The sequence below is a fragment of the Poecilia reticulata genome, chromosome 7 (assembly GCF_904066995.2).
Source record: "Poecilia reticulata chromosome 7, P_reticulata-male-v2, whole genome shotgun sequence".
NCBI lineage: Eukaryota > Metazoa > Chordata > Actinopteri > Cyprinodontiformes > Poeciliidae > Poecilia > Poecilia reticulata.
Window position 1 is genome coordinate 18,196,273 of NC_088836.1, and position 14,193 is coordinate 18,210,465.

General features: G+C 36.9%; 1 long non-coding RNA gene across 3 annotated transcripts; it reads right to left on the reverse strand.

Moving 5' to 3' along the window:
* Positions 1 to 1,462: 1,462 nt before the first annotated feature.
* On the reverse strand, positions 1,463 to 10,278 carry LOC145552245 (uncharacterized). 3 transcript variants are annotated; one of them, XR_014088220.1, is made up of 7 exons: positions 8,225 to 10,278; positions 7,481 to 7,548; positions 6,906 to 6,978; positions 6,439 to 6,510; positions 4,626 to 4,697; positions 2,647 to 2,718; positions 1,463 to 1,846 (listed from the first exon to the last, which is right to left on the reverse strand). It is a non-coding gene; the product is annotated as an uncharacterized LOC145552245 (long non-coding RNA). The 3 variants fall into 3 exon arrangements; XR_014088219.1 differs by lacking the exon at positions 8,225 to 10,278 and having other exon boundaries at positions 1,463 to 1,719; positions 1,790 to 1,846; positions 7,481 to 7,843; XR_014088218.1 differs by lacking the exon at positions 8,225 to 10,278 and having other exon boundaries at positions 7,481 to 7,843.
* Between the last annotated feature and the right edge of the window lie 3,915 nt (positions 10,279 to 14,193).

The window sequence follows — 14,193 nt, forward strand, 5'->3', positions numbered from 1 at the left end:
TGCCCCCTGAACTTTAATGTTTTAAATTCATTGTTACCTGTGTCAGTTGTAACTAATTTGGAGGTTTTAGGTGTTTACTTTCCTGATTGCCTTGGGTACACATACAAAGGCAGGTGCTGCTTCTTCCAAAACAGAGTTTCTATCAGCTTTACTGAGTGGTATTCTTGTTTCTTGTATTATTTGTCTCCCAACTGGACCTATTGCATGTTGCTTTCTTTAGGAACTCTTTTAGGTCTTCTTACATCTCGATGCAATGAGGCAGGGGATCGCCCGTCTTCCTGCATGCGAATCATTTAGAGCACAGTCTGCGCTTAAAGCTGCTGTAAAGAGACATGGAAGTTCAGGATGGAAAATGTAGCCCTTAGTGGTATTTTGTCAAAAGCATATCACAGGCATTAGGAAACGAGGAACTGAATTGAGTTTGAGGAAATATAAAGACTTGACAAAAGTCCACTGTGGGGACCATGCCACGAAGAAAAATACTGTTTTTGTTTGTATTTGCTTATTTGACACTGAGATATTTCAGAGCTTTATGCAAATTTTAATATCACACCAAGAAAAACACTGGAAAAATCCTAAAGGAGAATATTCATCAGTCATTTTGGGACTATAAACTTGAATAAACCAGCAAGTCCACTTTAGTATGGCTCCAAAAAATAAAAAAATAAAATAAAAAAATCTTGAATAAAGGTTTTGGAGTGGTCATAGTTTTGGCCTTAAACATTTATGCTTGTAGACCTATAAGTGTGGCAGAACTCAAATGACTGACTCCTGTTTTTGCAAACGCTGGATAGCAGCTGTAGCCAGTACTGGTGACATAACAAGCTATGGTCTTATAAAATGGACTTTTTTAAGCTTTATATTGTGTTCTAATGTTATATCCTCATCAAAAAATACCTGTGTAGCTTTAATCATTAAATTTCCCATGGCAGCCATTAGGTAGTGGCTAAACGCTTGCTTATGAAATGAGCTTTCTATTTACCTAAAGTTCTGCCTTGGAGCTTCATTCTCCAGCCGAGCTTTCAGCCCGCAGAGCACCCCACACTCACACACACACGCACTCACACACACACGCACACACACACACACACACACACACACACACACACACACACACACACACACACACGCACACACACACACACACACACACACACACACTCACACACACACGCACTCACACACACACACACACACACACACACACACACACACACACACACACACACACACACACACACACACTGGTTTTGGTGTACTAGCAGGACACTTTTTTCAAACCAGTTTTTTGCAACACTAAACGGACACCCCCTTCCACTTATGCTAGAAAGACGTAGTAAGTTGTCAAAAATCTTGTTAGAGCTACACAACATAGATCTCACTTAAAAATTTAGATACACACTTCAGAACTCAAAATACAAGAATGTGACCCAATGCTGTATTAAAAGGACAAACGATAATGAGGTGCTTGGCTCCGCCCATGACACCAACAGTAATTGTCAGGGCCAATTTTATTTATCAGGACCATGGCATACACATACAAAAAACATAAAATTTATGTGCATTAAGAAGTCCAAAAATGGAAATATGGACTATAACTAGTCCATATTTCTGTGGAGTGCATTTGTCATCCCATGAGATGTCTGAATCATCTACGGAATCAGGAGCATACTCCTCTTCTGATGATATCGCTTCACTTGAACTTTGTTCTGGACAGACCTGTTGATTAAAAACATATTTTGTATACATTGAAAGCGTTTCAGCAAGAATATTTCTACTAAAAGCTTACCAGTGATGTCCTCCTTTTATTTACAATAACACATTTTGTGCAGGGACTGGTTGCAAACTAGACAGAGAAAAGTAAGAATTGACAAAGGGAGGTAAGCATAAGTATTTAAAAAGTCAGTGCTGCACTATGACTCAATTTCAACATACAGCACAACTAGACATGGAAGATCATATTCAAAAGATGAACCCAATTCCCATTCTCAAAAAAATTACCTTTACATCACACACCACTCCATTTCAGAGGTGAAAACAGTCCTTCACATAAAACATTTTTCTAAACTTGACATTTCATCATGGATGATATCATGATCTCACACACAGTTAACCACTGTTAACCGAAAAAAGTGTAATCTTAAAATAAGAATTTGATCCTGACACTTGTGAAGGTATCAAAACCAATGAATTGTTATGATTATTTGTTTTAATCGTAATTACCCTGTGTTTGAACAGTACTTAGTATTCTCATGACTATTTTAGAAAATAAAAAGGTCATTGAGATAAAACTTATGTCAGGTGAGTTACCAGAAAATAATTTGCATGCATCCAACTCAGCAGCCTGACAAGGCATCTCTATGGAGAGCTAAAATGAAGGGATAAACACTGAATGATTGTTTCTAAAAATAAAACAATGTCCACCTAATGTATGAACCTATCCAGTTTATTAGAGGATCCATGTGTCTGTGCTCATCTGAACTTAACTTTCATTCTTTTCTACATGTAATTTCAAAACTCAGTCCTCCAAATTTCTGCACCTTACATGATGAGTATTACACAAGACCAGTGTGTTTGAATAGTACTTAATATTATTTCAATGACTTTATATAAGAAACAAAGTTGGTTGTCGGAGACCAAAATTACCTCTGGAGGGTTGGTTGAACAGGATCCGCATACATCCATGTCACCAGCCTGACACAGTTCATCTTTGGAAATCTGAAATGTAAAGAACACTCACTAAATGTGAGTTTGTTGCCAATGTAGAGAACAGTCCTCCCTATTCCTGCACCTTACATTTTGAGTATTACACAGGACCCATGTGTATGTCCACTCCTAAATGTGACTTTCATTCTTCTGTACTTGTAATTTCAATACTCAGTCCTCCCTATTCCTGCACCTTATATTTTGAGTACTACACAGGACCCGTGTGTATGTGCGTTTCTAAATGTAATTTTCATTCTTTTCAACCTGTAATTTCAAAATTCAGGTTTCCACATTTCTGCAACTTACATGATGAGTATTACACAAGACCAGTGTGTATGTGCACTCCTAAATGTGACTTTCATTTTTCTGTACTTGTAATTTCAATACTCAGTCCTCACTATTCCTGCACCTTATATTTTGAGTATTACACAGGACCTGTGTGTATGTGCATTTCTAAATGTCATTTTCATTCTTTTCTACCTGTAATTTCAAAATTCAGGTTTCCAAATTTCTGCAACTTACATAATGAGTATTACACAAGACCAGTGTGTATGTGCACTCCTAAATGTGACTTTCATTTTTCTGTACTTGTAATTTCAATACTCAGTCCTCACTATTCCTGCACCTTATATTTTGAGTATTACACAGGACCTGTGTGTATGTGCGTTTCTAAATGTCATTTTCATTCTTTTCAACCTGTAATTTCAAAATTCAGGTTTCCAAATTTCTGCAACTTACATGATGAGTATTACACAAGACCAGTGTGTATGTGCACTCCTAAATGTGACTTTCATTTTTCTGTACTTGTAATTTCAATACTCAGTCCTCACTATTCCTGCACCTTATATTTTGAGTATTACACAGGACCTGTGTGTATGTGCGTTTCTTAATGTAATTTTCATTCTTTTCTACCTGTAATTTCAAAATTCAGGTTTCCAAATTTCTGCAACTTACATGATGAGTATTACACAAGACCAGTGTGTACGTGCACTCCTAAATGTGACTTTCATTTTTCTGTACTTGTAATTTCAATACTCAGTCCTCCCTATTCCTGCACCTTACATTTTGAGTATTACACAGGACCTGTGTGTATGTGCGTTTCTAAATGTCATTTTCATTCTTTTCTACCTGTAATTTCAAAATTCAGGTTTCCAAATTTCTGCAACTTACATGATGAGTATTACACAAGACCAGTGTGTATGTGCACTCCTAAATGTGACTTTCATTTTTCTGTACTTGTAATTTCAATACTCAGTCCTCACTATTCCTGCACCTTATATTTTGAGTATTACACAGGACCTGTGTGTATGTGCGTTTCTAAATGTCATTTTCATTCTTTTCTACCTGTAATTTCAAAATTCAGGTTTCCAAATTTCTGCAACTTACATGATGAGTATTACACAAGACCAGTGTGTATGTGCACTCCTAAATGTGACTTTCATTTTTCTGTACTTGTAATTTCAATACTCAGTCCTCACTATTCCTGCACCTTATATTTTGAGTATTACACAGGACCTGTGTGTATGTGCGTTTCTTAATGTAATTTTCATTCTTTTCTACCTGTAATTTCAAAATTCAGGTTTCCAAATTTCTGCAACTTACATGATGAGTATTACACAAGACCAGTGTGTACGTGCACTCCTAAATGTGACTTTCATTTTTCTGTACTTGTAATTTCAATACTCAGTCCTCCCTATTCCTGTACCTTACATTTTGAGTATTACACAGGACCTGCGTGTATGTGCGCTTCTAAATGTAGCTTTCATTCTTTTGTACTTGTAATTTCAAACCTCAGTTCTCTCCTTTTATGCAGCTTACATATCAAGTGTTACGCAAGACTTGTGTGTTTGAACAGTACTTAACATCATATCAAAAACTGTATTTTAGAAAATAAGTTGGTCGTTGGAGACCAAAATTACCTCTGGATGGTTGATTGAAGAGGACCCGCCTGAATCCACGTCACCAGCCTGACACGGTTCATCTTTGGAAATCTGAAATATAAAGAACACTCACTGAATATGAGTTTGTTCCCAATTTAGAAAACAGTCCTCCCTATTCCTGCCCCTTACATTTTGAGTATTACACAGGACCTGTGTGTATGATCGCTTCTAAAACAGCTTCCATTCTTCTGTACTTGTAATTTCAAAACGTAGTCCTCCTTATTCCGGCACCTTACATTTTGAGTATTACACTGGACCTGTGTGTATGTGCGCTTCTAAATGTAACTTTCATTTTTTTGTACATGTAATTTCAAAACTCAGTCCTCCCTTTTTATGCAGCTTACATATCAAGTATTACACAAGACCTGTGTGTTTGAACCGTACTTAACAGTCATCCCCAACCACAGGCCGCAGATCAGTACCAGTCCGTGAACCAATTGGTACCACAAGAAAAATATTTTTGGTTTACATATTGTCTGAGTATGGAGGATCGTTTATTTTGAAAACCCTTTAACCGGATTCTCTCTGTTACGTCTTGCTCACCAACATTGAGCCCACAATGAGTAAGAAAGCGATATGTTTGGAAAGTTTCTTTAAAAAAGGGGAAAAGGACCAGAGACAGGAGAGTGGATTTATCCTTGACTTGTAGGTGACTCCCATGTTCCAAGCCCACTCTGCATAATATGTACCGGCTTACAGATGAGGCAATGGAGCTTCAAACTGCTTTGCCATTACACCCTCTGCATTGTGTGTCATCGTTTCCAAGGTGGGATCATCTCATTGCAGAGAAACAAGCTCAGGACTCCCATTAATTTGTCATTGTCGTAAGTTAAAATTTTCATGAAAATAAATATTCGTTTTTGTGGCATTTTCAAATCTTATATTGAAGGGATGTGTGAACGTTAGCATAGCGACTAGAGTCAGAAAGCATTATGGCAGTGATCGAGACGAGAAAAGAGGAGTATAGCTTGTAAGTCTTAAGTCTGGTTCACACGGCAAGATTTTAGGATTGTCAGACGATTTTCCAAAATCTGTGACCACAGAGCTGATAAAAGTACAACAGGTTTATGTGTCCAGCCACATAACAGGAGCAAATCTTGCCATGTGAGCAGGCTTTAGTACAAAATGATGTCACAACTACAATCTACCTGCAATGCATATAGCTAGTGTAAGCATCAAGCCTTGACTGAATGAATAGCCTTGTGTCACGTTAATTTAATGATGGATAGCTGAAAAGTTACCGGGTTTATCAACTGTGGTAGCAATTTTGCTCCAACTCCACTCGTCATCATTTCTGTGGATATTCTTTGTACGAAATGCTGAATAAACATTCATGCTGTTTCCACATATCTCCGATGTCCACCGGACTCATTTTGGGCATGTCAGCTCAGCTGTTTGGGATTCCCCTCCATGAGCTACGTCATAGCGCTTTCTGATTGGCTGCCTGTCAAATTGAACAGGTTGAGTTCTAGCTCCCAATCAAGGAAAACCCTACAAGCTGTGAGAATATGCCCGATTTTAGATCGGAGCAGTCCCAATGTTCCAACGACTGGATGCGATCAGTCTTAACAAGCCATAGATGGCAGGATGAACGGTTACGATTATCGCAAGCAACGTTCTAAGATTGTTGTAAGGGGAAATTCGGGGTAAAAAAAGAAGAAACCGAGCCACAGAAAAATGGCCAAGTCTTCACCGGTCCGCGGTGATAAAAAGGATGGGGACCACTGGTACTTAATATCATTTCAAAGACTTTATCTTAGAAAATAAGTTGGTCGATGGAGACCAAAATTACCTCTGCAAGGTTGGTTGAACAGAATCCGCATGCATCCACGTCACCAGCCTGACACAGTTCATCTTTGGAAATCTGAAATGTAAAGAACACTCACTAAATGTGAGTGTGTTCCCAATGTAGAAAACAGTCCTCTCTATTCCTGCACCTTACATTTTGAGTATTACACAGGACCTGTGAGTATGTGTCCTTCTCAATGTAACTTTCATTCTTCTGTACTTGTAATTTCGAAACTCAGTCCTCCCTATTCCTGCACCTTACATTTTGAGTATTACACAGGACTTGTGTGTATGTGCGCTTCTAAATGTAATTTTCATTCTTCTATACTTGTAATTTCAAAACTCAGTCCTCCCTTTTAATCCAGCTAACATATTTAGTATTACACAACACCTATGTGTTTGAACAGTACTTAATATGATTTCAATTACTTTATTTTAGAGAATAAGTTGGTCGATGGAGACCAAAATTACCTATGCAAGGGTTGGTTGAACAGAATCCGCATGCATCCACGTCACCAGCCTGACACAGTTCATCTTTAGAAATCTGAAATGTAAAGAACACTCACTATATGTGAGTTTGTTCCCAATGTAGAAAACAGTCCTCCCTATTCCTGCACCTTACATTTTGAGTATTACACAGGACCTGTGTGTATGTGTGCTTCTCAATGTAACTTTCATTCTTCTGTACTTGTAATTTCAAAACTCAGTCCTCCCTATTCCTGCACCTTACATTTTGAGTATTACACAGTACCTGTGTGTATGTGTGCTTCTCAATGTAACTTTCATTCTTCTGTACTTGTAATTTCAAAACTCAGTCCTCCCTATTCCTGCACCTTACATTTTGAGTATTACATAGGACCTGTGTGTATGTGCGCTTCTAAATGTAATTTTCATTCTTCTATACTTGTCATTCCAAAACTCAGTCCTCCTTTTTATGCAGCTAACATATCTAGTATTACACAACGCATGTGTGTTTGAACAATATTTAATATCATTTCAATTACTTTATTTTAGAGAATAAGTTGGTCGTTGGAGACCAAAATTACCTCTGGAGGGTTGGTTGAACAGGATCCGCATGTCCACATCACCAGCCTGACGGTTCAACTTTGGAAATCTGAAATGAAGGGATGTACACTGAATTATTCCATAAATAAAGTCCACCAACTGTATGAGCAAAGCACCTTTAGCTGAACACACCTCTACCTGTAGGTACACATAATAAGTAGGATAAACTTCAAACAATGCAGATATATCAAATAGTAGCAAATGAAATTAACATTTTTCAAAATCAGTCAATTGATCTAATTGTATGTCTTTCTGTGGTTACTTAAACATTTTTTGTCAACTGAATGCAACTCATTATTTTGTACTTGTAATTTCAAAACTCAGTCCTCAGACTGTTTTCATATATATATATATATATATATATATATATATATATATATATATATATATATATATATATATGAAAACAGTCCTCCCTATTGTTTTTGTTCCTTGTTTTTCCAGGAACAAGAAAAAACTATTTGAGTAATATATATATATATATATATATATATATATATATATATATATATATATATATATATATAATATAAGCTTTTGTATTTTGAGCAGTTGCTTGTCTCCTTTGGAAAAAGAAAGGTATTCTGATTATAATGATCATCGAACATGATCTATGCTAATAATGTGTAGTATAAAAATTGTTTAAAAGTGAAAAAGCAAAACAAAGGAAAAAACAATCCTTTAATAAACACTGGAATCCTATGCATAATAAAGTCACAACTCACCTTTAAATGAATTGGGATATTTTACATCAAATCCTTCTTTATCTTCACCTAAGGAGCAATAACAATTGGAATCATGTTTGCTCTCTGAGACCTCTTTGCTGACATCTTCTGCAAAGATCAGAGAATGTGTTGCTGAGTAACAACATGATACTGTACACCAGGGGTGTCAAACTCCAGGCCTCCTGGGCCAGTGTACTGCAACTTTTACATGTCTGTCTGGTCTAAAACACCATAAGTATATTACTGAAATAGCTCCTCAGTGCAGTCAAGTTGATGACCATCCCATCTGATCCAGCCATGTGACATCAGAAACACATCTAAATGTTGCTGGACACCAGCCCTCAAGACCTTGAGTTTGACACCCCTGCTGTACATAATATGATTTGGTGTTATTTTATGCGAAAATGATGTACTGAAGTACACAGTTCTACATAATTGACTTTCTATTGACAGGTTCTCAAAATCTTAAAAAAAATTAAAACATCATCTCAATACTAATGATTACTATCTAGGATAATTTGTGCCCGTGAAACAATATCACTCACTGATGTACAGAAAATGACCAAATACAGTTTTATCTAATTCTGGAGTGAGCCACCTTCCCTTTAAACTCTGGTACATTGGCTAACATGGTTGGTAATTACTAGCTAAACTGCTGCAAATCAGATGCTTTGGTGTATCCAAGCATCAAGTAACCTACAACATTCTGCAAAATTACTAAACTATATGTACTTAAATGTCTTAAGAGATTCTGTATGAGTCTTACCTCTTTCTCCACGCAAAACAAATGAAACAAGTTAAATGAATACTAATGGCTTGCACCTGGACTTGTCGGATTGTACCAAGTTGATAGAGGAGGAGGGATACAACAAAAGGAGAATTCCATTTTGTTTCTGAAGCACACAAGGTCTGATTTTTTTTCCAGGAACAAGAAAAAACTATTTGAGTAATATTTTGTAACTTTCATTCAATATTTCAAAGTTAAATAGTTTATCATACATTTTTCTTTATTTAAGAGGCAACAGTTAGATGGTATCTCCCACCAGCAATGTTGTCACTTCTTTTAATCATTTCTGTTCAATCAATTAATCATGTTTATTTGTATAGCACATTTCAGCAGCAGGGCAGTTCCAAACACTTGTTTTTATGATAAAGATCCAACATAAACTGTTGTCTAATGGCAGACACAACACCTGCAGAAAAAGGTTGGCTGATGTACCTGCCAATAGACAATTTAGACTACCTAGACAATCTACATGTATGCAGAGTAGCGACATTGAGATTACGACAAAATATACATTTTAAAAGTTTTGTGCTAACAGTAACATAAGTAATCATGATATTTTTGGCACTTTAAATATTTTTTAAATAAATGCTTTTTATTTTTATATTTGTAATTATGTATTATTCCATGACTGGTTATCCCTTCTTTCAAATTCAAAAATACTTTATTGATCCTAAAAGGGAAATTAAATTAAAAAAAAAGCTTGGGTCCTCTACCACAAGCCTTGGAGCGTGAGTGGTCTTCACAGTATATTAGCAGTTCCCAAAGGTGTGCTTCTCTGTATCAAGAGGTCTGATGTATCTCCAGGTATTTGTTTGAGTCACTCTTCCAGTTTAGGGGTCATTACCCTGAGGGTTTCAGTGACCACAGGCACTACTGTTGACTTCAACTTCCACATTCTTTGTAACCACCTAAGACCCAAACTCTTGCATGGCATGCATTATTAATTCATCTGATATTTGGGTTGATTGGGACCTAATGATTGCAAAAACAAAGAATTATCTTTTTACATGATATCTGGACATCATTTTTCTCAGAAAAATACTTATTCATTTTAAATCACCATGTTTAGCACCATGGTAAAGCTATACAGTTGCTAACTTTTGTAAACTTACACAACAAAAGAAACACTGAACATCTTGAGTCTAACCTGTAATGTGTTATAATCTTCCACCACCACTAAGTCATAAAATAATGGCCTAACGTGTGGACACCAGACCCCATCTAGAACAAAATTTAGTATTGTGGACTAGACAGTCCAAAATAAGTCATCCACTTATGTGGACAAATTTTTCTCAGGTTCTAGGAGGATGATGGTTCTTTTTAGTCTTTGGTATTTCTCTAGTTTTTTCTGTACCTTCTGTTCATTCAGGATAGCTACATCATAACAACTGCTTTGCTCTGCTGCTCAATGATCACCATGTTCAGTTGGTTTGCTTTTCCTGTTTTGTCTTCCTGTATATGGAAGGCCCACAGAATCTTAGCTTGTTCGTTTTCTACCACCTTGTGTGGCATTTCCCATTTTAAAGAGGTGTGTTCAAGGTTATATTCCCTTCAGATGTTTCTTCACACTATTCTGGGTACTTGGTTGTGGCGTTCCATGTATTCTTATCATGCTACCATCTTGCATCCTGGTGTTAGCTACTAGATTGTCTCAGGGGACTCATTGCATAGCATTCACTGAATATCTTGCTTGGTATTACAAATCTGGGTCGTTATTGCTCTGGTTCTAGGGACCTGCTTATGTGCCATCATGAATACTGCCTCTGTGCTGTGGTTCAGTCTAAGACTTTGTCAAATGGAGCTGTCAGTGCATACCTGTTGATTGTCTGGACCTTGTTTCTGTCATTGGACTTGCCTTACTATTTGTAAGTACAGTGGCTTGCAAAAGTATCCATAGCCCTTGAACTTGTCACAACTGCAAATATATTTTCACAGAATTTTATGGAAAATAAAAGCTAAAAGTCCAGTATTCAGCCCCCGTCCCCTGAATGCAACCAATTGTCTTCAGAAGTTGACTGCTAATGGTAAAAAATTCAACTCCTCTATGACTGCCACAAAAGTTGGCTAAGAGAATATTGGGGAACAAACAGCATGAAGTCCAAGGAACACACCAGACAGGACAGGGATAAAGTTGTGGAGAAGCTTAAAGCAGGCTTAGGCCATCTCACAGAGTACTGTTCTATTAATCATCTGGAAATGGAAAGAGCAAATCACACAGCTGTGAACCTACCAAGAAAAGGTCATCCACCTAAACTTACAGGCTGAGCAAGAAGAGCACTGATCAGAGATACAGCCAAGAGGCTCATGGTGGATCTGGATGAAATGCAGAGATATCCACACCTCAGGTGGGGAATCTGTCCACAGTATAAACTATTAGTCATGCACTGCAAAAATGTGGTTTTATGGAAGAGTGGCAATAGAAAAGCCATGGTATAAAGAAAACTATAAGAAGTCCCTATAACTATGAGAAGTTGCAGTTTGCCAAAAGCCATATTGGGATACAGCAAAAATGATGAGACAAGACCAAAATGAACTTTTTGGCAAAAATGCAAAGCACTATTTGTGGTGGAGAACAAACACTGCACATCAATCTGAACACACCTTCCCCACTGACAAACATGGTGGTGCCAGAATCTTGCTCTGAGGGTGCTTCTTTTCTTCAGGGACAGGGAAATTGTTAGAGTTGATTGTAAGATGGACTAAGCCAAATACAGGGTAATCTTGGAAGAAAACCTGAACACACCTGAACCTGGAGTCTGCAAAAGACTTGAGGCTGGGCAGAGGTTCACATTCCAGAAGGACAACTACCCTAAACATAAAGCCAGATCTACAATGGAATGGTTTAAATAAAAACATATTTATGTGTTAGAATGGCAAAGTCAAAGTCTAGACATAAACTCAGCAGAGATTCTTGGCAAGATCTGAAAACTGCTGACAAGTCAATTTTATTTGTATAGCATATTTCAGCCACAAGGCCAAAGTGCTTTACATCAAAGAACTAAAAAGTCATAAAAATAACATACATTTACCATAAAAAGAAAAACAAAGAAATTAAATTCAAAGTAAAATCAAAATTAAAATCATATACATAAAATGTATTGATACATCTACCAATGATTAAGATTCAGAAACAACTGTAAATTGGTGTGGTTTTAGCCTTGATTTAAAGGAATTCAACTGTGTTGCAGTTTTCTGGAAGTTTATTCAAGATTTGTGGTACATTGAAGCTAAATTCTGCTTCAAAATGCTTGGTTCTGGGATGCAGAGCAGACCAGAATCAACAAACTGTTAGCAGTGGAATAGTTTGGTGAAAAAATTGCTTTATTATGGTTTATATTTATTTTAATCCATGCACTTATTCCACACATTTATTATTCATAATATTTTAATTAAACAAAATTTGATCAAAATATATTAATTTCTGTATATTTTAGGTGCCACATACATTCCAAGGTTGGGTTTAGGCATCCAACTAACCTTTATAAAATATCAGTCTTATAGCACAGAGTAATCATATTGCCATCTCATCCCCAGTGTAAGAGTTGGCAATTTACACACAATTCATGTGTGTAAACAGCGACACGTGAATTAGAAAGACACTGTAGTAATTAGCAGGACCTTCCGGCAGACAACCAATCAGAATGAGAGGTTGTGTGAATATTCATGAGGTCCTGCTATTACACAAACCTGCCATAGGGGGCGCTGTGGTGATACACAGATTATACACAAAATCAGGTTTATGTGTATTAACCGGACATCTCGTTTTTTTTGCATTTTTGGGGTTATTAGACCAATAGAAACCTTTCTACGCTTTTAGATTTTTGTCAAAATTAGCAGGACACCGCTCCTGTCCCGTTAATTCAAAATGTCCTGCTAGTGTTGTGTGTATTCTGACGAAATGTCCTGCTAAACCACATTTACCAACGCACGCACGCACGCACGCACGCACGCACGCACACACACGCACGCACACGCACACACACACACACACACACACACACATATCATTTCAGCTTTATGGTGACTCCCCTGTGCAACACACACAAAAAGATAAAAAGAAGTTGAAATCTGTGAAGAGAGAAACACTTACAACAAACCTACTAGTTTTAGGGTCACAGTTATACTTTGCAAGGTAAGCTGAATGACCGGACAAAAATAACCTAAACATTTCATTTGAGCTGGTACAAAAACAGCCACCAAAAAATTCTCATATTTACTAATGATACTATTTTACACCTATGTAACACGGCATAGTTTTACTTTTTTCAAAAATCTGTCCATTGCGGTATGCTGCTCTCATGTGAAGACGTTATCAGTCTAGACATAAGATACAATCTTCCATCTCTCAAGCCCAATTGCATCTAGTGAGTTTTTCAACTTTCAACCCCGTTACTGTTGCTGCTCGTAAGGTATCATTGTGTCCAACAGTCCATTATGCAGACCAGGTGGCGTGTGAACTCACAGCTCCTGTTTCTTCATAAGCATCAATCACCCCTCCTTTCCCTCGTTTCTTTTACATCTCTGTTTCACACAATGACCTTGAGGGCTCCATAGTGTCAGTACAGTGTAAAATGTAAAGTCAAAAGCTCTACAGCTGAAAGTTTGATTTGTTCTCTGCAGAGCTTACAGTAACTAGAATGACTTGGAAATATTCTAACGAGGAGGTGATTAAAAACACTTACTTGTTCCAATTCAGCTTGAAATTTTGGAAACATGTTCACAGTCATTGTTCACAGTACATCAGTTGTAATGTGACAACACAATTCAGCTCTGAAGTTGCATGTGAGTATGTTTTAATCTGCATTGCAAATGAGCATTTTCTTCAAGAAGTTGTTAAGATTGTGTTATTCATTGTGTCTCTCCCTGCTGCTTACTGAGTTTTTCTTCTGCTGGGGCAGCAACAGTATCATGCTTGATATAAAAAAAAACATCTCTTATTTATCTATTTCTTAAATAGGTATGCAACAATATGAAAATGTAGTTTCATGCTTATCTTGAGCAACTTGATCACAGTTATCAATATGATCAAAGTTTAGTTAAAATGCGTTGAAAATATGAGAAAAGAATTAATTACAGTTGTGAGATTATTCACAAAGAAAGAAAGCAAGCAACTAAATAAATGTAATAATTAAAATCACATATCAGTATTAAACTCTATGTATTATCGCTTTTGACTACTTTG